General features: G+C 43.4%; 1 protein-coding gene and 1 pseudogene across 3 annotated transcripts in view; one reads left to right on the top strand and one right to left on the bottom strand.

Annotated features, from left to right (window-relative positions):
* The window catches only part of GPR176 (G protein-coupled receptor 176), a 133030-nt gene that overhangs the window by 30462 nt on the left and 81205 nt on the right, over positions 1 to 21363 (top strand). The window lies entirely within an intron of this gene.
* Positions 13716 to 14442, bottom strand: LOC100359068 (ubiquitin-conjugating enzyme E2 L3 pseudogene; annotated as a pseudogene). Its single transcript, XR_016217564.1, has one exon. The product of XR_016217564.1 is annotated as a ubiquitin-conjugating enzyme E2 L3 pseudogene (transcript).

Here is a 21363-nt window from a genome sequence, read left to right as displayed (position 1 = left end):
CAGGAAATTGGTATGAATTGATGTAAGTTGACAGAGAGTGCTTTATTTTCCAGATTATTGCAGCCAAAATTTGAGCTTAATTCTTTCTTGCCTTTATGTTCACAGAAAAAAGACATTATGAGTGTTAGGGGCAGTGATGTGCTGCTAAGTGTTAACAGTGGGCTCTCTAAGGAAAAAGGACCCTGACTTGTAGTGTTTGTGATTTTTGCAGTTCAGATGCTCCCTTGTGCCCAGTTTCAAGCTACAAATGTGACCTCACCGAGTTAGGGTTGGGCAGAGATGTGGGATTAGGCTCCAGCACACTTTTGCAATTCGCCTGTTTAAAGTAGGTGAAGGATTGAAGAGATGTGTTTTGGTGTTGTCCATTGATTCATTATATGAATAAAGATCAAACTCTTGCTGTGTCTGAAGAATTTCTTTTTTATTTTATTTTATTTTTTGGCACTAGCCACTCTTTATAACTTGTGAGGTTGTAGGTTCATTATTATTACTTCTTTAAATATTTGTTTACTTGAAAGGCAGAGTTACAGAGAAAGAGATAGAGATGGATTTTTTTAAAAGATTTTTATTTATTTATTTGACAGAGTTACACAGAGAGAGGAGAGGCAGAGGGAGAGAGAAAGAGAGAGAGAGAGAGAGGTCTTCCATTCCATGGTTCACTCCCCAATTGGCTGCAACAGCGAGAGCTACGCTGATCAAAGCTAGGTGCCAGGAGCTTCTTCCAGTCTTCCATGTAGGTGCAATGGCCCAAGGATTTGGGCCATCTTGTACTGCTTTCCCAGGCTATAGCAGAGATCTGGGTTGGAAGTAGAGCAGCTGAGTCTCGAACCAGCACCCATATGGGATGCCAGCACTATAGGCCATGGGGTTAACCCGCTGTACTACAGCACCGGCCCCAAGATGGATCTTTGATCTGCTGGTTCACTCTGAAATGGCCACAAAGGCCAGGGCTGGGCCAAGCTGAAGCCAGCAGCCTGGAATTCCATCTTGGTGACTCTGTGGATGGCAGAGGCCTAAGTACTTGGACCATCCTCCAATGCTTTTCCTGCAGGGATCTGTATCTGAGGTAGAACAGTCGGAATTTGAACTGGCAGCTAGAAGGGATGCCAGCATCACAGGCAGTGGCTTAACCCACTGTGCCACAAGCACTGCTTTAGATACTGGGGATGTAGTAGGGAAACAAAACAAATTCCTGCCTTCATGGAGCTTAGTCCAGTAAAATTTCCAATGTCAGCTTCTTGTATTTAATATTTGGGGACAATTTGAGCAAGTTTCTTTAACAGTTGAGTAAATGAAAAAAATTTGAGTCAAGCACCTATAACAACTAATTTTTTTTTAAGATTTATTTCTTTATTTGAAAGGCAGAGTTACAGAGAGTCAGAGGCAGAGAGAAAGAGGAAGAGGGAGGTCTTCGAAACGCTGGTTCACTCCGCAAATGGCAACAAAAGCCAGAGCTGGGCCAATCTGAAGCCAGGAGCTAGGAGCTGGGTCTCCCATGCCGGTGCAGGGGCCCAAGTGCTTGGGCCATCTTCCACTGCTTTCCCAGGCCACAGCAGAGAGCTGGATCCAAAGTGGAGCAGCCGGCGCCCAAACGGGATGCTGGCACTGCAGGTGGTGGCTTTACCTGGTAAGATACAGCGCCGGCCCCAACAACTAATTTTTTCAATGAAGAAAAGACAGCCTTTGCCTATATCTTAAAGCATTTAGATCTGGCTGAAAATCCCATGAGAGTTTCTCAGGCATGTGAAGCCAAGACACTCTGGCAAAAATAAATGACCTGAATGAAAGATCTCCGTGAGTGACATCCCAGCAGAAAGAACAGGCCATCAAAGAAGGAGGTACCTTTCTCTGAAGGGAGGAGAGAACTTCCACTTTGCTATGGGCTTATCTAAATAAGACTGGAGTTGGCAAACTCAAGAGGTTTCCATAGCCTTGGCAGCTCATGACAAGAGCCTCGGGTGATTACTGACATCATAAATAAGAGTGTCAATTGTTAAATCAACAACAGGAGTCACTGTGCACCTACTCCCCATGTAGGATCTCTGTCCTTAATGTGTTGTACTATGTGAATTATTGGTAAAACTAGTACTCAAACAGTACTTTATACTTTGTGTATCTGTGTGGGTACAAACTGTTGAAATCTTTACTTAGTATATACCAAGTTGTTCTTCTGTATATAAAGATAATTGAAAGTGACTCTTTTTTTTTTTTTTTTTAAATTACAGATTTTCTTTTTTTTTTTTTTTTTTTTTTTGACAGGCAGAGTGGACAGTGAGAGAGAGAGACAGAGAGAGAAAGGTCTTCCTTTGCCGCTGGTTCACCCTCCAATGGCCGCCGCTGCAGCCGGCGCACCGCGCTGATCCTGGCAGGAGCCAGGATCCAGGTGCTTTTCCTGGTCTCCCATGGGGTGCAGGGCCCAAGCACCTGGGCCATCCTCCACTGCACTCCCTGGCCATAGCAGAGAGCTGGCCTGGAAGAGGGGCAACCGGGACAGAATCCGGCGCTCCAACCGGGACTAGAACCCGGTGTGCCGGCGCCGCAAGGTGGAGGATTAGCCTATTGAGCCACGGCGCCGGCCTGAAAGTGACTCTTGATGAAGAATGGGGTGGGAGAGGGAGTAGGAGATGGGAGGGTTGCTGGTGGGAGGGAGGTTATAGGGGGAAAAGCTGCTATAATCCAAAAGTTGTACTTTGGAAATTTATATTTATTAAATAAAAGTTAAAAAAAAAGAGCATGGAATTATTTTAGTTTTTCTATGTGTTAAAGCAGAAGTTATGGCAGAAGGGTAGAATTACTCTTTGAGTTGTCTCCGTCTTGGAGTCTCAGAGACCCAAAGCTTGCACTGTCAGGAGCACTGCCAGTGTGCCAGCAGGGATGGGAGTTAAAGAGCAGAGGAAATAAGGGTCTTGTTTGGAGTTCAGTTCACTGACCCAGCCAGATGATATCTGTTGCAAATCATTCACTGTCTCCTTGAAAGTTATGACAGCTGGCAGTTTACAAGATAGATAAGCTTCTGGAAATTGAAATCATCTAAGATCTTTGAAGGTTTACATCCTCAAAAAGGGTAGGAAGGGATTGATAAGGCTACTGTTGGCAGGGCTCCAGGGAGAAGAACAACTCAGATATAGGGGAGGAAACATAATTTTACCTTTACCCCTCTGAGTTCTCAGCTGGGATCCTTTTAACAAAATACAGAGTGACAGAGAAAAACAAGCAGACATTTGTTAATATGGACATCTCCTCTATGTCTGTATCTTGATTTTCTGTTGCTTTGATGGGATATCACAGATAGAATATTCACAAAGAAAATAAATTTATTTCTCACAGTTCTGGAATCTGAGAAGTTCATTATCGTGGTGCTGGCATCTGGCTAGGGCCTTCTTACTGTATTGTAACATGGCAGACAGCATGTGGTGAGAGGTCATGTGATGAGAGAGGATGGGAGTAAGAGAACACTCATGGGAAGAGAGTTGCTTTCATAGCAAAGCCACTGCCAGGATAACCAACCCACTTCCAAGACAACAATATTATGGGGCCGGTGTTGTGGTGTGGCAGGTAAAGCTGCCGCCTGCCATTCCGTCATTCTGTATGAGCACCGGTTTGTGTCCCTGCTGCTCCACTTCCAATCCAGCTCCCTGCTGATGTGCTGGGAAAAGCAGTGAAGGATGGCCCAAGTGTTTGGGCCCCAATGGGAGACCTGGATGAAGTTCTTGGCTTGGACTTGACCTGGCCTTGGAGGTTTCGGCCATCTGTGTAATGAACCAGCAGATGCAAGATCTGTCTCTGTGTCTTTGTAACTCTTTCAAATAAATAAATAAAAATCTAACAGAGATCTTACTAGAGTAAGCAATAATTTTAAAAAAGATAAGGACATTCTAGGGATTGAGCTTTCATGATCTGATCACCCCTTATGGGTTCTACCTCCCAGTACCACCACACTGGTGATTAAATTTGAATGGAAGCTGTGGGAGTAACATTCAAATCTAGGCATGTGAGAGATGCCCAGAGAAATGAGTAAATCTCAGATAGGGGGATTAGAACTCTGGCTTTCATAGCATCTTCAACAAAGACCAGTACATTTTTAGAGAGGTGATAAGGCAAGGAAAAGGACCTTGTGTCTCTATGGGTGGCAAATTGTGGGAAAGAAAATAAATACATGAGAAATTCATAGTAGGTTAAGGCTAGTGAGTAATGTTTGTTGTATAAGTTCCTCTAGTAGTCTCCCTGGGCTGATAAGGGTCTCAAGTTATCTAAGAGAATCTAAGCCTTTGTTCTTCCTAGAAGAGAAGGGAAAGGGGAGCTTGGTAAATGTATCTTCTGCTTCTTGGCAAATAGGCAAAAGGCAGACAGCTTTTGTTATAGCTGCTGCTTCTCAATTGCCTTCAGCTCAAAACAATCTGCCAAAGTGGCATGTTTTGGGGTGGCATATTCTGCTATTCTTCAACATACTCCTTTGGAAGATTTCATAGTATCAGTGAAGAAACTCAAATCTTTCCTGAAGAAAAATCACTGCACCAAGGGCTGGCATTGTGGTGAAGTGGGTTAAACTGCCACTTAGAATACTGGTATCCCATATTGGACTGCCAGTTTGAGTCCTGGCTGTCCCACTTCTGATTAAGCTCCCTGCTAATGCACCTGGGAAAGCATCAGATGATGGCTCAAGTACTGGGCCCCTGCCACCCACATGGGAGACCCAGATAGAGATTCTGGCTCCTGATTTTGGCCTGGGCTAGGCCAATTGTTTTGGCCATTTGGGGAGTAAACCAGTGGATAAGTGCATTCGCTTGCTCTCTTTCTCCCTCTCTCTCCCCCCACACATACTTCTTTTTGTCACTCTGCTTTTTGAATTCGCAAATAGTAATAAAAAATTATGGTGCCAGACTTACTTATCGGTGGAGTGATTTGAGAAAGGTGGGTCCTCAGGAAACTTAGAACGTTTAGAAAAGCAAAAGAAGAAAGTAAGGAGGCAAACTGAAATTAACCATTGGATTCTTCATACATCCTGCTCAGGGTTACAGGACTCTCCAGAGCCTCCTCCCTCCAGTTGTTTAAGCTGTGGAATGAATGATTCATTTGCCCTCAGTATCAGATGACACTGTTGCCTTATTCAGCATCATCATTCCAGCAAAGGTGGTTGTGAGCCACTTACCTCTGCATGTGTCTGGAATATGCATTGCTCCATTTATGCCCAGTGTCGCTCCCCCTCTTCGTGGAGGAGCAACACTAAACCCTGCCTAGGCTTCTTATCCGAGTCACGGCACCATTATGTCGCTCCCCCTCTTCGTGGAGGAATGACACAGGACCCTGCGCTGTTCTTTTGTCTGCTCGGCCCTTCCCGGGTTTGCTGCTGGTTCTTCCCGGGTTGGCTACCGTGCCTTCCACCTCCGTGGAAGGGCGGTTCCCCCTGCCACTTTCCCCCCACTTCCGCGGGGGAGTGGCACACCGCTGGCCGGCTCTCTCGGGGGCTGCTCAGATGTTCCTCAGGTGTTCCTGGTGCATGTTGTCTCTCTCCTCCTTTATAGTCCTCTTCCACCAATCCCAACTCTGCTACCCACACGCCGAAGTACGCTGCTCTCCTCCAATCAGGAGCAGGTCCTGCTGTTTATTGGTTGGACTGGAGGCAGCTGTGTAGAAGCTGTTTCCTCCTCTCCCAGCGCCATATTGTGGGAGAGCAGATGCATAGAATAAGTCTTAATTCCAGTAACAGTCTAGTCCGAGTTGCTCCCCACAGCCCAGGTCACCTCCGTCTTTGTTAGAAGCAAGTACTTCATATTCACCACGATGGTTTGGAGCAAATGAAGGAAGTCCAGGCTCTTTTCTGGTGCATCAGAATCACCTGCTGGTGGTTCAGAGTACTGGGAAGCACTCCAAACCAGCATTGTGGCACAGCAGGTTAAGCTGCAGCTTGTGATGCTTGCGTCCTGTATGAGCCCAGGCTCAAGTCCTGGCTGCTCTGCTTCTGATCCAGCTTCCTGCTAATGTGTCTGGGAAAGTGACGAAAGATGGCTTTCTTTTTTTCTTTCTTAAGATTTATTTATTTGCACACCGGGTTCTAGTCCCCGTTGGGGCGCCAGATTCTGTCCCAGTTGCCCCTCTTCCAGGCCAGCTCTCTGCTGTGGCCAGGGAGTGCAGTGGAGGATGGCCCAAGTGCTTGGGCCCTGCACCCGCACAGGAGACCAGGAAGAAGCACCTGGCTCCTGGCTTCGGATCAGTGCGATGCGCTGGCCGCAGCGCGCCAGCTGCAGCGGCCATTGCGGGGGTGAACCAACGGTAAAGGAAGACATTTCTCTCTGTCTCTCTCTCTCACTATCCACTCTGCCTGTCAAAAAACAAGAGATTTATTTATTTGAAAGAGTTACACAGAGAGAGAAGGAGAGGAAGAGAGAGAGAGAGAGAGAGAAAGGTCTTCTCTCCGCTGGTTCACTCTCCCAGTTGGCCGCAGTGGCGGGAGCTGCGCTGATCCAAAGGCAGGAGCCAAGAGCTTCTTCCTGGTCTCCCACGCAGGTGCAGGGGTCCAAGGACTTGGGTCATCTACTGCTTTCCCAGGCCATAGCAGAGAGCTGAATAGGAAGTGGAGCCGCTGGGACTTGAACCAGTGCCCATATGGGATGCCGGCACTGCAAGCAGCGGCTTTACCTGCTACGCCACAGTGCTGGCCCCGGAAGATGGCTTTCTAATGGAGTTCCTGGCTCCTGATTTTGTCCTGGCCTAGCCCAACAGGGTGGATTTCCTGGCTCCTGTTTTCAGTTTGCCCTGTCCTGGCTGTTGAGGCCATTTGGGCAGGGACCAGCTGAACTAAGTCCTCTGGAGTAGGTTTAGGGATTTGCATCTTTAAAAATTTTTTCAGGTAATGCATAGGCACACTAAAGTTTGAGAACTGGGTTAGACTCAGAATTTTAGAGAGGAATAATCTCAGAATTTCCTTGGGATCCAACCTGTGTCTCACTGGAGCAGGTACAGCATGTCTGACCTTGCAGTGACTTTTCTGTTTAAAATAGGATATCCATCAATGTGGTAGGGCAGTAAGGACAACGCCTTTTTCCAAGAATCACCATTATGTGATGCCCTGTTGCTAGTAGGCTGGATCAATTAGTAGTTGTAGCTGAGGGTGATTGTAATTATTTCTTTTGCAGCTGCTGAAGTTTTTTTTTTTTTTTTTTAATTATTTATTTGAAAGGCAGAGTTAGGAAAAAAAAAAAAGGACAAAGAGAGAGAGAGTCTTCCATCTGCTGGTTCATTCCCCAAATGGGTACAACAGCTGGAGCTGGGCCTGGGTGAAGCCAGGAGCCAGGAGCTTCTCCTGGGTCTCCAGTATGGGTGCCGGGGCTCAAGCAATTGAACCATATTCTGCTGCTTTCCCAGGCACATTAGCTGAGAGCTGGATTGGAACTGGAACAGCCAGGACATGAACCGCTCCCAGATGGCCTACCCGCAGTGCTATAATGCTGAACCCTACTAATATCACATTATGAAAAGTAGGCAGGAATTTGCATAATAATGGACAGAAAGGAGATAGCTATGAGTAAACACTTTTTGTGTCCTTGACTCCTCTTTTGTCACTGTTGTATTTGTGTGACAAGTGTGGATTCTCTCAACTCCATTTGGCTGCTATTGCAGTGTGGATTCTCTCAACTCCATTTGGCTGCTATTGCAGGGACAACACATCTATCTTTGATTTGGTTGAATGCTTTAATTTTATGGATGTGAAAATCAAGGTGAAGATGAGGGATGAAGTGACTTGTGCAGGTGTGTCAAGGCTGGAATGTATCCCCAGGTCTTGCCACTTCCAGGTGAGTGTTCTTGCCTTCATTGTGCTGCCTCCCAATAGGAGGGACATGGCGCTGTACAGTTCTTTGCTGAGTCTTAGTTCTTGGCAGAAAAAATCCAATACACACGTTTTTTAGTGTTCTGTGAAATCAGGGAAATTGTGTCCAGTTGTCTGTTCAGTTTGAGATCTGGGGAAAGTGTGTCTTCCTCTTTGTGTCTTGATCTCCATCAGCGAGCGATTACTTTGAGAGGAGAGGGACAATGAGTGGCTGAAACAGTGTAGGCCAGGAGATTTCCCTCAGTGCCTGTGAGGACAGGTGTGTTGTAATTATCAAGTTCTGTGATAATTGTGACACAGTTAATTAATTGGAAGACTTGTTTCTAATTTACTTTGGAGACCTACAGGTGATTCAAGTAATGGGCTGGAGCAGATGTCTAGGTGCAAGCAGGTAGAGGATGGGTTTGTTTTACTTTTGCAATCCCATCTTCCTTCTTGACCTGATTTGCTTTGGAGACCATCTGACTTTTAAAAAGAACACAGGCACATTTCTTGCTGTGGAATCGGCAGCAGAAACATTCTATCAAACAGAGCAGTACTCAAGAGTGTGCTTGATTCCTTAAGAGGGTGGTGCTGACCTGTGAATCTTTATCTCTTCTTTTCAGACGTTGTCTGTGATTGTTGCCAAAGTGATCTTTTCTGGAGTGTTTGGGAAATCCTTTTGGGAGACAGGAGTAATATCAATCAATCTTGAAGAGTAAATTTGATGATAAAGGTGCAGAAAGAGCTATAGAAAAAACCAAAGTTTTAGACAGTTTGAGGTTTGAGTCAATGGTTTTTGACATGTGGAACTTCAGCTAAAACTTAACATGTCCTTGATTTTGTTGAAGCCTCTTCTTGTTGCCTATCCAGGGTCTGTCTTCTTACTATGCCTTACAGGACCTTAATTTTGTTTAGGGCAACAATGTGCCTAGATAGAATTATCTTTAAGATTAGGAGTGGCTCAGTCAGTTGTAAGTGGACATTTTTTTTTTTGACAGGCAGAGTGGACAGTGAGAGAGAGAGAGAGACAGAGAGAAAGGTCTTCCTTTTCCGTTGGTTCACCCCCAGTGGCCGCTGTGGCCGGTGCACTGTGGCCGGCATACTGCGCTGATCTGAAGCCAGGAGCCAGGTGCTTCTCTTGGTCTCCCATGCGGGTGCAAGACCCAAGGACCTGGGCCATCCTCCACTGCACTCCCGGGCCACAGCAGAGAGCTGGACTGGAAGAGAAGCAACTGGGACAGAATCCGGCGCCCCGACCGGGACTAGAACCCGGTGTGCCGGTGCCGCAGGCGGAGGATTAGCCTATTGAGCCGTGGCGCCGGCCTGTAAGTGGACATTTACCGAGTGCAGCTCAGGATTGTAATTTTTTTCTTTGTGAAAAAGGGATAGACTAAGCCAGGTGTGTACTTGCTGCCCTTGCCCTTTTGGCCTGGAATACGGATGTAATTCCTAGGGAAGGAATAGCTATCTTGCATGTATAAGGACATGATATGCTAAGAATGACAGAGTAGAAAGTTAGAAGTCTGAGTCCTTGCTTTGATAACTTCTTTGAGCAGCTGCCTCAACCCTCTTCTGGGATTCAAGTTAAATGAGAAAAATAGCCTTTATTACTTTAAGCCATTGTAGTTGGATTTCTGATACATACAGCCAAGTACAGCTTTGGGAAACTGTTGGTTAGGTAGTCCTTATGCAAGGTGTATGTAAATACCGTGTTTACCAATGGACAGTTCAGCTTCTTATATAGAGCTGGCAATTTTAGATATTGAGAGATTCCCATATCAACTAGAGTTACTTTGTTGGAAGTTGTAGGACATCAAGATAGAAGAACTTATCAAATGTTGTCCTATCTAAGGTGAAACAGGCACTGCCTGTAGCTGTTTACTGGTGAGAATTATGTCAAAAGTCAGAGCAGTCAGGACCCAAAAAGTCACTCCCTTGTTTTAAGGGTTCTCAGAGATTTGCCTGAGCAAGAACTGTGGGTGACTGTTTCCAAAAGAAGGTGTTTGGGCCTCTTTTCTTTCCTCCTCTGGGACAGAGATGCTGATCCAGGAGCACTTCCAGCTGTGGACCTGTTATCTTATTTGAGGCAGTTACTTTTGAGCAGGTTTTTCTCTGACAGAATCATTGAACAGCAAATCACTGTTATTTCTGAACAAAGATTTATCATAAGAATTCAGCACTACTATATATGCTCTTTTTTAAAGTTGTTATATGTATAATATATCCTACTGTTGTTTATGTAAGAAAATAGGTCATAATGGATACTACACCACTTGTCTATGACAATAAAGGAAAATAATTACATAGTGAATGTTTCAGAATTAGGCCCATGAAGAGGAAAATTCTCCAGTGATCATTCAGAATATGTAGATGGTTTGTATTTATAAGCCATTATGAAGTTCTCAAACCTTAGTTACTATAGACCACTTAGAGGATGCTTTGTACATGAGTAGATCATAATTTGAGATAAATTTGTAAAACACAAAACCAATTAATAATAAAAAGCATGTTTAATAAAGGAGGTGGGAGGTGATGGGTATGCTTATGCCCTTAATGGTGTGGATGGTTTTATGGGTATGTACCCCAGACTCACTGAATTACATACTTTGTTTTTTTTTTAAGATTTATTTATTTATTTGAAAGGCAGAGCTACAGAGAGGCAGAGGCAGAGGCAGAGAGAGAGAGAGAGAAAGTCTTCCATCTGCTGGTTTACTCCCCAAATGACTGCAATGGCCAGAGCTGGACTGATTTGAAGCCAGGAGTTTCTTCTAGGTCTCCCACGCGTGGGTACAGGGGCCCAAGGACTTGGACCATCTTTCATTGCTTTCCCAGGCCTTAGCAGAGAGCTGGATCAGAAGTGGAGCAGCCAGGTCTGGAACTGATGCCCATATAGGATGCCTGCACTGGAGACAGTGGCTTTACCCGTTATTTATATACTTTAAATATGTACAGTGATTTTTGCATGTCAATCATACCTCAACAAAGTGTTTTTTTTTTCCAAAAAGCATGTTTTAAAATCCACAGTTTCTCATATTAGCGACACAAATTTAATTACAATTTTTAAATAAAATATCTAGCTAGCTGGATTCTATATCCAGTATATTTAATTTTATTTATTTAAAAGGTAAAGTTACACACACACACACACAGAGAAAGAGAGAGAGAGAGAGAGAGAGAGAGAGAGAGAGAGAGAAAGGTCTTTGTCCATTGGTTCAGTCCCCAAATGGCAGGAGCCAGGAGTTTCTTCTGGGTCTCCCATGCAGCTGCAGGGGCCCAAGCACTTGGGCCATCTTCTACAGCTTTCCCAGGCCATTGCAGAGAGCTGGATCAAAAGAGGAGCAGCCAAGACTATATAGGGTGCTGGTGCCACAGGTGGAGGCTTATGCCACTACTCTACAGTGCCAACCCCTATCCAGTGTGGTTTTTTTTTTTTCCCTCATTGTTTTATGAAAATATAAAATACTTCTTCATAATTAGAAAAGTTAGAGATGGTAATAAATGTGTGATAACTCCATCTATTTGGAAAGTTGGAATAATTCACATTGAATTTTTGTCTGGAAATAAAAAGACTTTCACATGAAGACCAGGTCAGTGCTCCATTAGATGCTGAGTCTGCAAGCCTATTTCCTTCAGCTTTGCTGCTTAGTCTTCTCAAAGAATCTCCACTTATTCTCAATAGTTGGCATAAACAGGTTTTGGTCCTGGATGAGAAGTTCAGGAATATCAGGCTACTAACTACTCTGCTGACATTTGCCACTTGAAACCAAGGAACTGCCCCTTCCTGGCATTATCTGTGTGAAATAGGAGTGCTTTAGTCTCATTCATCATTTCAGAAGTTTGCATGAGCACCCTTGACAGCAGCCAGAGAACTGCTTATTTCTTTACAGAGCATGCTGAGAAGATACACACACACACACACACACACACACACACAGTAGCCATTATTTGATTCTATTCACATTTAAGCTATTTTCTACAAGATTGTATTGAGAGTAGGAACCATACTGTTGTGTGTTATCTGTTGTGGTAAATGAAGATGTGGGTGTTTGGACATAACAGTAAAATGTTTTTATTTGTGTAGTTCCCACCTTCCTCACTGTAAGCATTGAGGTTATTTCCTCAGAACCGATCCTAATGCACCTTTTCTCATTTATACTATTGCTCACAAAATAAATGTTAACTAAATAAAAATCTCTTCTATAGGTTGGGTTTTTGGTGATAGAACACAGTTTTTACATATTTCTCCCTCAAATTTGTTCTACTCATAATTGATATGCATCCTCTGAACATCATTGATGTCACATAATTGTAAAATGAAGTACATGCTAGGGTGTTTATGTGGTTATAATTCTTCCACATCGCATGCCTTTCAATGTGATGTTCAACAGAGTCATTAATATTTTGCTAAACACTTGCACTGATTTTACACTGAACATGTTTTTCATTAACCTTGTGTCTGGCCTTATTAGTTTCTTGGAAATAATTTTATCTGAAGGATGTAACTTTTGAGTAATGCTTCTGTAGTTTTGGTCTATTTTCTACTCTTAGTGTCAAAATGAGTGAATTTCATACTGGGAAAGTATTATTTTGTACTTGTTTTGGAAAAACTCAAAGTTTAATTGGGAGGTTGCTGTGAAGTTTTTGAAATGCAGTTTGAAAGTGAAGTGAAATCTTTGGATGCTTCAAGCAACTCTACTAAGATTTTTTGACAGCAACACTAGAAAGTGGAATAATTGTGCAGTATAGTGTTGGGTATATTCACTTCAGGTTGACTGGAGCTTCTTCACTGTGTGCAGTTGTCCCAGTTGTGCATTCACATACTCTACTCTTACAAGACTGAGGTTGGTTTCACTATTTAAAGCATTATTGTAAAGTCTAGTACTTTGTTGCTATTTTAATTGTTATGTTTATGCACAATGAACACTTTTGTACCATCTACTCTCTGTGAACTGGGGATAAAACACAGCACATTGGTAACAGTGAAAAAGGCAGGTTTTATGAACGATCAGTTGTACACAAAAGTGTGAAAGTGTGTTAGCTGGGACCAGCTGCACCAAGTACTGCCTTTAAGTGTGTGGTGATTAAGAGCGTAAAAGAATTTCTGTGGAAAATCCTAATTGGTTTTTCATTTCAAATATAAGGTATGAGTATATGGGAGTAAAACCATTTCTCCTAAACTGACAAATCTACACTGGACCACCTTTTTGACTGGTTGCCTGAGAACCCTATACTATTGGTTTCTTTAATGACATAGTAGGTTATTCCTTTCAATTTGTAAGTTTATCATTCATTCATCAATGTTAATTGAATGCTAACTCTGTATCAACCACTTTGTTAGAGGCCGTTAGAGATACAAAGATGAACACGATATAGTCCTTTAGGAGGCCAGCTCATTGTCTGTTGGGGAAGACAGAAATATAAACAAATAGTTAAAATTCATTGTGCTAAGTGCAGTGCTGGAGATGTGCCAGTGACAGCACAGCATGATATGTAGCAATCATACACATTTCAGAGTGGCTGGAGCATATGAATTATGAAGGTGAGACTGGAGAGGTGAGCAGAAACAAGATCCTACAAGACTGAACATGGCTGCATGGGAATCTTGGAATTTGTCCACTGGCTTCAGGGAGCCACACAGTGGTTTTAAGCAGGGCAGTGACAAGGACCAGTTGATGTTTTAGTAAGATCATTCTGTTGGCTGTTTGATGGATGGGCTTAACAGAGGCCAGCTTTGAAGCAGGAGGCCAATTAGGAGGCTGTTGTGGAAGTGTAGCTGAGATATAATGAGGGCTTAGGCCAGAGCATGGTAATGGGGTGAAAAACTGGTGACAAATTCAAGACACATGGAAGATAAATTGGACTTAGTGATTGATCAGATAATGAGGTGAAGTTGGGTTAAACCAACTAGTTTTTTTTTTTTTTAGAACATCTGAAATTTTTAATCCTTTCTTTACAGGTTACCTAGACCGCTTTTGATTAAGAAAACTGTAGAAAGTTAGTAACTGCCACGAGCGGACGCCAGGCGGTGGCACGTGTCAATTTTCCACAGAGTCCTGCTTTGCGGGGTGTCTGAGGGCACTGCTCGGGGTCTCTGCTCACATTGGCTGGAATCATCCGTGGCAGACTTTAGTCCACAGGTCGCTTCTCCCCATATTTCTTTGTAAACTCTTCAGCATTCTTACAGAATTTTTTACGGTCCTTAAAGTATTCTTCAGCTAGGTCGGCCCGGAGCGGGTGCTCGGGCTGGGGGTCGTTCACCAGTGCTATGAGGGACTGGATTACTTGGTCGGTTTTGGTTGCTGGCTTCCAGTTTTCAGCACTAATTATGGGCAGACAGACCTGCCCCTTTTCATCAATGTTTGGGTGATAGATCTTTGTTTTAAATGTGATCTTCGGTGGTTTGAATGGGTACTCTGCTGGAAAGTTGATTTCGATTCTGAAGGCTCCCTTGTCATATGGAGGGTTGTCAGGAACAGTAAGCCCTTGCCAAGTCAATAAATTAGCTTCATCAACCTGGATGTTACGGAAGTTTTTCATTCCACATTTGCGGATCTCTTCAAGCTCCTTCATCAGCCTCCTGCTGGCCGCCATCTTGGACCTCCCAACTAGTTTTCTATATTGGGTTTCTAGTGGTGGTGCCAGCAATATGCAAAGAGAGACTGAGTTCAGGAGAAGCAGGTGGGATAAAGCAGGATGTACAGATGATTAAGTATGTTACAAGTCGAATCTGAGGTACTCATGGAATACCTATGCAATAGTTTGTATATTAATCTAGAGGTTAGATGTCCCCCATAGGTCCATATGTTAAAGTCTTATGTTCATGGTAATGAGAGGGTAGAAACTTAACAGAATAAGGTGTTAAGAAGTGAGACTTTTGGGAAGTGATCAGATTGAATTAAATTATTAGCATAGAGTCCCCATATTGGAATTATAGTGCCTTCGTAAGGAGAGACATAGGCACACGCGCTTCCTCTTGCCATGTGATGCTCTGTGCCTCCTTGAGACTGGCTGCAATAGCCAGAGCTGAGCTGAGCTGATCTGAAGCCAGGACCCAGGAGTTTCCTTCGGGTCTCCCACATGGGTGCAGGGGCCCAAGCACTTAGGCCATCATTCACTGCTTTCCCAGTATGTGGCAGAGAGTTGGATTGGAAGTGGAACAGCCAGAACTTGAACTGGCACCCATATGGGTTGCTGGTGCTGCAGACTGGAGCTTTAACCCACTGTGCCACAGTGCTGCCCCACCCCCCTTCATTTTTAAAGTGAGGGGATAGGCTAGATAGGCTCTGACAAATGGATTCCATTGTTTTCTAGTTGTCGTCCACTAGACATGGTACATCTGATGTGTCTCTAGTAATTTTATAGTCCGGATAATCTCTCAGTCTCAACTCCACCAAGATGGGCTACCTTTTGGCCCTAGCCACATACACGTATGTCCAGCAATGCCTGTTCTTATCTTAATCTATCTATGATGTCCAGGGGAAACTGGGTCCTCAGTGCCTGAACACACAGGGGTTAATTGATTGTTCTGCTCATATGACTTTAAAGGATGGCTTGTCAGCCAGCAAATTCTCCTTGATTATTATTCTGGGCATTTATATTATTATTATTAATAATTCTATTTAATTTTTTGATTACATGTAATACTTGTACATTTTCATGGGGGTACAGTGTGATAACACATAGACACAACATAGATTGATCAAACCAATATCCACTTCATATCTTTTTCTTATGTTTGGCACCTACCAGCTCCTTTCATTCTAGTTCTTTGTATAGTATATAATGCATTTTTGTGACCTGTAGTCACCCTACTTTGATGTAGAACACTAGAACTTGATCATTTACTTTTTATCTCATTCTCTTCTTTGGTATAATAGTAAAATTTATTATCCAGAGAGCTTTAAAGTGGATTCACAACTAAAAGCAGGAATTCTTGTATACTGGTATGAATGCAAATTAATTAGTATGGTTATTACGGAAAACCATGTAAAAGTCCTTCTAAAAGTTAAAAATAGAAATATCATATAATCTAGCAACCCTACCTCTGGACATATATCCAAAGGAAATAAAATAAATAAGGAGGGGCCGGCACTGTGGCGCAGAGGGTTAACACCCTGGCCTGAAGCACCGGCATCCCATATGGGCACTGGTTCAAGACTCTGCTGCTCCTCTTCTGATCCAGCTCTCTGCCATGGCCTGGGAAAGCAGTAGAAGAAGGCCCAAGTTCTTGGGTCCCTGCACCCGCATGGAAGACCAGGAAGAAGCTCCTGGTTCCTGGTTTCAGATCAGCACAGCTCTGGCTGTAGTGGCCAATTGGGGAGTGAACCATTGGATAGAAGATCTCTCTCTCTCTCTGCCTCTCCTCTCTCTGTGTAACTCTGACTTTCAAATAAATAAATAAATAAATCTTAAAAAAAAGAAATAAGGAGATACTTGCATTCCCATTTTTATTGCAGCATTATTCATAACAGCTAAGATAGGGATATCAACCTAAGTGCCTATTAATGGATGAATTGATAAAAATTATGTGATAATATATATTAATATGATTTTATATACACACACACGTTTATAGTTGAGTCCTAAGGAAAAAAAAAACAGTAGGGGTCAGTGCTGTGGCATAGCAGGTTAAGCTGCTGCCTGTGGCACTGGCATCCTATATGGGCACTGACTCAAGTCCTGGCTGTTCAACTTCTGATCCAGCTCCCTGCTAATGGCCTGTGAAAGCAGTGGAAGATGGCCCAAGTGCTTGGGCCTCTGCACCCATGTGGGAGACCTAGAAGAAGCTTCTGGCTCCTGGCTTCAGATTGGCCCAGCACTGGCCATTACAGCAATCTGGGGGAGTGAACTAGTGAATGGGAGACCTTTCTCTATGTCCCTCCCTCTTTCTGTTTGTAACTCTGCTTTTCAAATAAAAAAAATCTTAAAAAAAGGAAAAAGTCTAGTCATTTGCAGCAGCATGTTTGAACTTGGAAGACATGCTGAGTGAAATAAGCTAATCACAAAACAATAAATTTATAATGTAAAAAAAATTTGAACTCATGAAAGGTAATTCTGGCTTCCAGGATCTGCAGGATGGAAGATATGGGCAGATGTTAGTCAGAGGATACAAAATATGTAGGATGAATAGGTTCTGGAGATTTAATATGTAGTGTGGTAACTATAGTTAACATTTATGCTTGGAATTTGCTAAAAAAGTTATGTCTTAGATGTTCTTTTTTTAAAAAAGATGTATTTATTTATTTGAAAGAGTTAGAGAGAGAGAGAGGGAGAGACAGAGAAAGAGATGTTCTATCCCCTGGTTCACTCCTCAGATGACTGCAATGGCCAGCATTCAGCTGGGTCAAAGCCAGGAGTCAGGAGCTTCATCTGGGTCGCCTATATGGGTGGCAGGGGCCCAAGCACTTGAGCCATTTAACAATGGTTTTCCCAGGCCATTAGCAGCGAGTTCAATTGGAAGTGGAGCAGCTGGGCACAAACTGGTGTCGATATGGGATGCCAGTGTCATAGGCGGTGGCTTTACTGGCTACACTGGCCCCAAGCTTTAGATGTTTTTAATACACACACAGACACACAGATGTAACTGTGATATTATGGATATATTAATTATCTTGGTGGTGATAATCATTTCATAATGTAGATAACCTATCAAAACATCATGTTTTGTGCCGTAAACATACGCAATTTTCTTTTCAGTCATACCCCCAATAAAATTGACAAAGCAGCAGTTATAGTGAAGGAAAATGACTGTCTCATTGTTTGGCACATATCGACCAGGAAATGTTGCATGTGTAATGGAAAGAGCATGGAGTTGGGAGCTAAGAGGCTGGGCTTCATGCACCTGGGACCTAATTCACAGGTAGATGCTAATTTGATGAAAGATATCAACTATTTAGAAAAGTATTTGCTCACATTTGAGGGCATATTGGTTGTTTGACTACATTTGGATTTGGGTGAATCTAGGTGAACATATCTATAAATGAGGTAATCAGGTGTGTTCACATGAACATTTCTATGTGTGTGTGTGTGTATGTGTAGAAGGTAAGCTTATTCTCCTCTTAGCTTTTGTTTCCACTTTATTCTTCTGTTTCCTGGCAACAGTAACTTCAATAAAAGAGATCTCTACAAGCCTAATGAAACAACAAAGAATGAAGAAGAGAATATATAAATAGCCCTGGAGATCGCCATGTATTTCCATTAGGTGCTCTCAGAGCTGCTAGACTTGGTAATTGGGTTTTATTATGAGATTTTTAATTGTTTTATTAAGAAAATAGGTTAAATAGATAGGGCAGCCAAACTCTAGAACTGGAAATGAAGATTTTGTTTTTAAGTTAAAGAAGTAACTTTTTTTCATCCTGATTCTAAGACTACCTAGAAGGCACAAAAAAGTAATCTAACCTATATACACTTAGAACATCTGCTTGGCTACTGCAAAAATTTCCCACTAGATAATAAGCTACAAAAATTTCTAGCTTTCATGGGATACTTTGTATGCCATTCCATAACAACAGTAGAAATTGAAGTATAACATTGACATAGACATCATTAGTAGAATACCTCTCACATTGGAACAAGTGGTAGAAGAGCATTTAAGAACTGCAGCTCACACCAATTTAGTATTCAGGAAGATGGAGGTGGATGTTTGGCTTAGTGGTTAGGATGCCAGTTAAGATGCCTGCATCTCATATCAGAGTACTTAGATTCAACATCCCGCTCTGGCCACTGACTCCAGCTTCCTGCAAATGAAGACACTTGGAGACAGAAGTGATGGCTAATGTGATTGGGTTCCTCACCCACACAGGAGACCTGGATTGAGTTCCTGGCTCCTGGTTTTGGCCCCAGCCCAGTTCTGGAAATTGCAGTTTCACTCTCGCTGATTCTCTCTCTTTGCCTCTTGAAATACATAAAATTTTTAAAAAATCAAGAAGATGGAGAAGGTGTGTGTAAATCCAGTGTAACTCGGCCTGAATTCCCTGTGCACAAGAAGATGCTAGCAATGAGATTTCTTAAGTTCAAAGAGAAATGAGACTCCTGAAATTCCTCTGTATTGGGGTGTGCATCTGTTATTTATTTCATGTATTTAAGATCAAGTTTAAATGCATGTTAGTAGGAATATAAAAAGGCTCAATGGTGTATGAAAGCAGAATCACCTTACTTTTGTTCTACCATTTAATACTCTATTTAAAATAGAAAGCTTTTATTTAATAAATATAAATTTCATAAGTACAACTTATGGATTATAGCGGTTCTTCCCCCCAAACCCAACCCCCCACCCGCAAACCATCCCACTTCCTACTCCCTCTCCCATCCCATTCTTATGATTCCTTTTTAATTATCTTTATATACAGATCAACTCTATACTAAGTAAAGATTTTGACAGTTTGTACCCCCACAGACACACAAAGTATAAAGTACTGATTGAAGATTAGTTTTACCATTAATTCTCATAGTACAACACATTAAGGCAGAGGTCCCACATGGGGAGCAAGTGCACAGTGACTACTGCTGTTGATTTAACAATTGACACTCTTATTTATGACGTCAGTGATCACCTGAGACTCTTGTCATGAGTGCCAAGGCTATGGAAGCCTCTTGATTCCGACCTTATTTAGACAAGGCCATAATCAAAGTGGAAGTTCTCTCCTCCCTTCAGAGAAAGACAGGTACTTCCCTCTCTGATAGCCCTTTCTTTCCACTGGGATGTCACTCACAGAGATCTTTCATTTAGGTCATTTTTTTTTTTTTATTTGACAGAGTTAGAAAGTGAGAGAGATAAAGACAGAGAGAAAGGTCTTGCTTCTGTTGGTTCACTCCCCAAATGGCCACCATGGCCAGCACTGCGCCGGCCCAAAGCCAGGAACCAGATGCTTCTTCCTGGCCTGCCGTGTGGTACAAGGGCCCAAGCACGTGGGCCATCCTCCACTGCCTTCCTGGGCCACAGCAGAGAGCTGGACTGGAAGAGGGGCAAGCGGGACTAGAACCTGGTGCCGATATGGGATGCCAGCGCCGCAAGCAGAGGATTAACGAAGTGAGCCACGGCACCGGCCTCTCATTTGGGTCATTTTTTTGCCACACTGTCTTGGCTTTCCATGGGCTTTTTTTTTTTTTTTTTTTTTGACAGGCAGAGTGGACAGTGAGAGAGAGAGACAGAGAGAAAGGTCTTCCTTTGCCATTGGTTCACCCTCCAATGGCCGCCGTGGCCAGCGCGTTGTGGCTGGCGCGCTGCGGCTGGTGCGCTGTGGCCGGCACACCGCGCTGATCCGATAGCAGGAGCCAGGAGCCAGGTGCTTTTCCTGGTCTCCCATGGGGTGCAGGGCCCAAGCACCTGGGCCATCCTCCACTGCACTCCCTGGCCACAGCAGAGAGCTGGCCTGGAAGAGGAGCAACCAGGACAGAATCCGGTGCCCCGACCGGGACTAGAACCCGGTGTGCCGGTGCCGCTAGGCAGAGGATTAGCCTAGTGAGCCGCGGCGCCGGTCTTTTTTTTTTTTTTGACAGGCAGAGCTAGACAGTGTGAGAGACAGAGAGAAAGGTAGAAAGGTCTTCCTTTTCTGTTGGTTCACCCTCCAATGGCCGCCGCGGCCGGCATGCTGTGGCTGGCGCATTGTGCTGATCTGAAGCCAGGAGCCAGGTGCTTATCCTGGTCTCCCATGGGGTGCAGGGCCCAAGGACTTGGGCCATCCTCCACTGCCTACCCGGGCCACAACAGAGAGCTGGACTGGAAGAGGAGCAACTGGGACAGAATCCGGTGCCCCGACCAGGACTAGGACCCAGGGTGCTGGCACTGCATGCAAAGGATTAGCCTAGTGAGCTGCGGCGCTGGCCTTCTCATGGGCTTTTTAGCCAGATCTGAATGCCTTAAGGGCTGATTCTGAGACCAGAGTGCTCTTTAGGGCATTTGTCATTCTATGAGTGTGCTGTGTGTCCTGCTTCCCATGTTGGATTGTTCTCTCCTTTTTAATTCTATTTATTATTAGCTGACACTTGGTCTTATTTATGTGATCCTTTTGACACTTAACCCTATCTTTATGATCAGTTATGAACTTAAACTGATCAATTTAATAAGATGTCATTGGTACCTGCCAACTTAATGGGGTTTGGAGTCCCATGGTAGGTTTTTAGCTTTACCCTTAGGGTAAATCCGAGGGAATGTGTGCTGAACTGTACAACTCCTCCCTTTCTTATTCTCACTCTTATTTTTAACAGGGATCAATTTTCAATTGGATTTAAACACCTAGGAATAATTGTGTGTTAATGAAAGAGTTCAACCCACGGTATTAAGTAGAAAAAGAAAATACTAAAAAGAATAAAATAGTAAGCTGTTCCTCGACAGTCAGGACAAGGGCTGATCAAGTCATTGCTTCTCACAGTGTCAGTTTCACTTCTACAGGTTTCCTTGTAGGTGCTCAGTTAGTTGTCACAGATCAGGGAGAACCTGATATTTGTCCCTTTGGGTCTGGCTTATTTTACTCAGCATGATGTTTTCCAGATTCCTCCATTTTGTTGCAAATGACCAGATTTCATTTTTTTTTTACCACTTTGTGGTATTCCATAGA

Source organism: Oryctolagus cuniculus, chromosome 12 (genome assembly GCF_051225735.1).
Source record: "Oryctolagus cuniculus isolate XC-2025 breed Fujian yellow rabbit chromosome 12, ASM5122573v1, whole genome shotgun sequence".
Classification (NCBI taxonomy): domain Eukaryota; kingdom Metazoa; phylum Chordata; class Mammalia; order Lagomorpha; family Leporidae; genus Oryctolagus; species Oryctolagus cuniculus.
The sequence above is the reverse complement of the archived record's forward strand: the minus strand, read 5'-3'. Positions and strand labels throughout refer to the sequence as shown.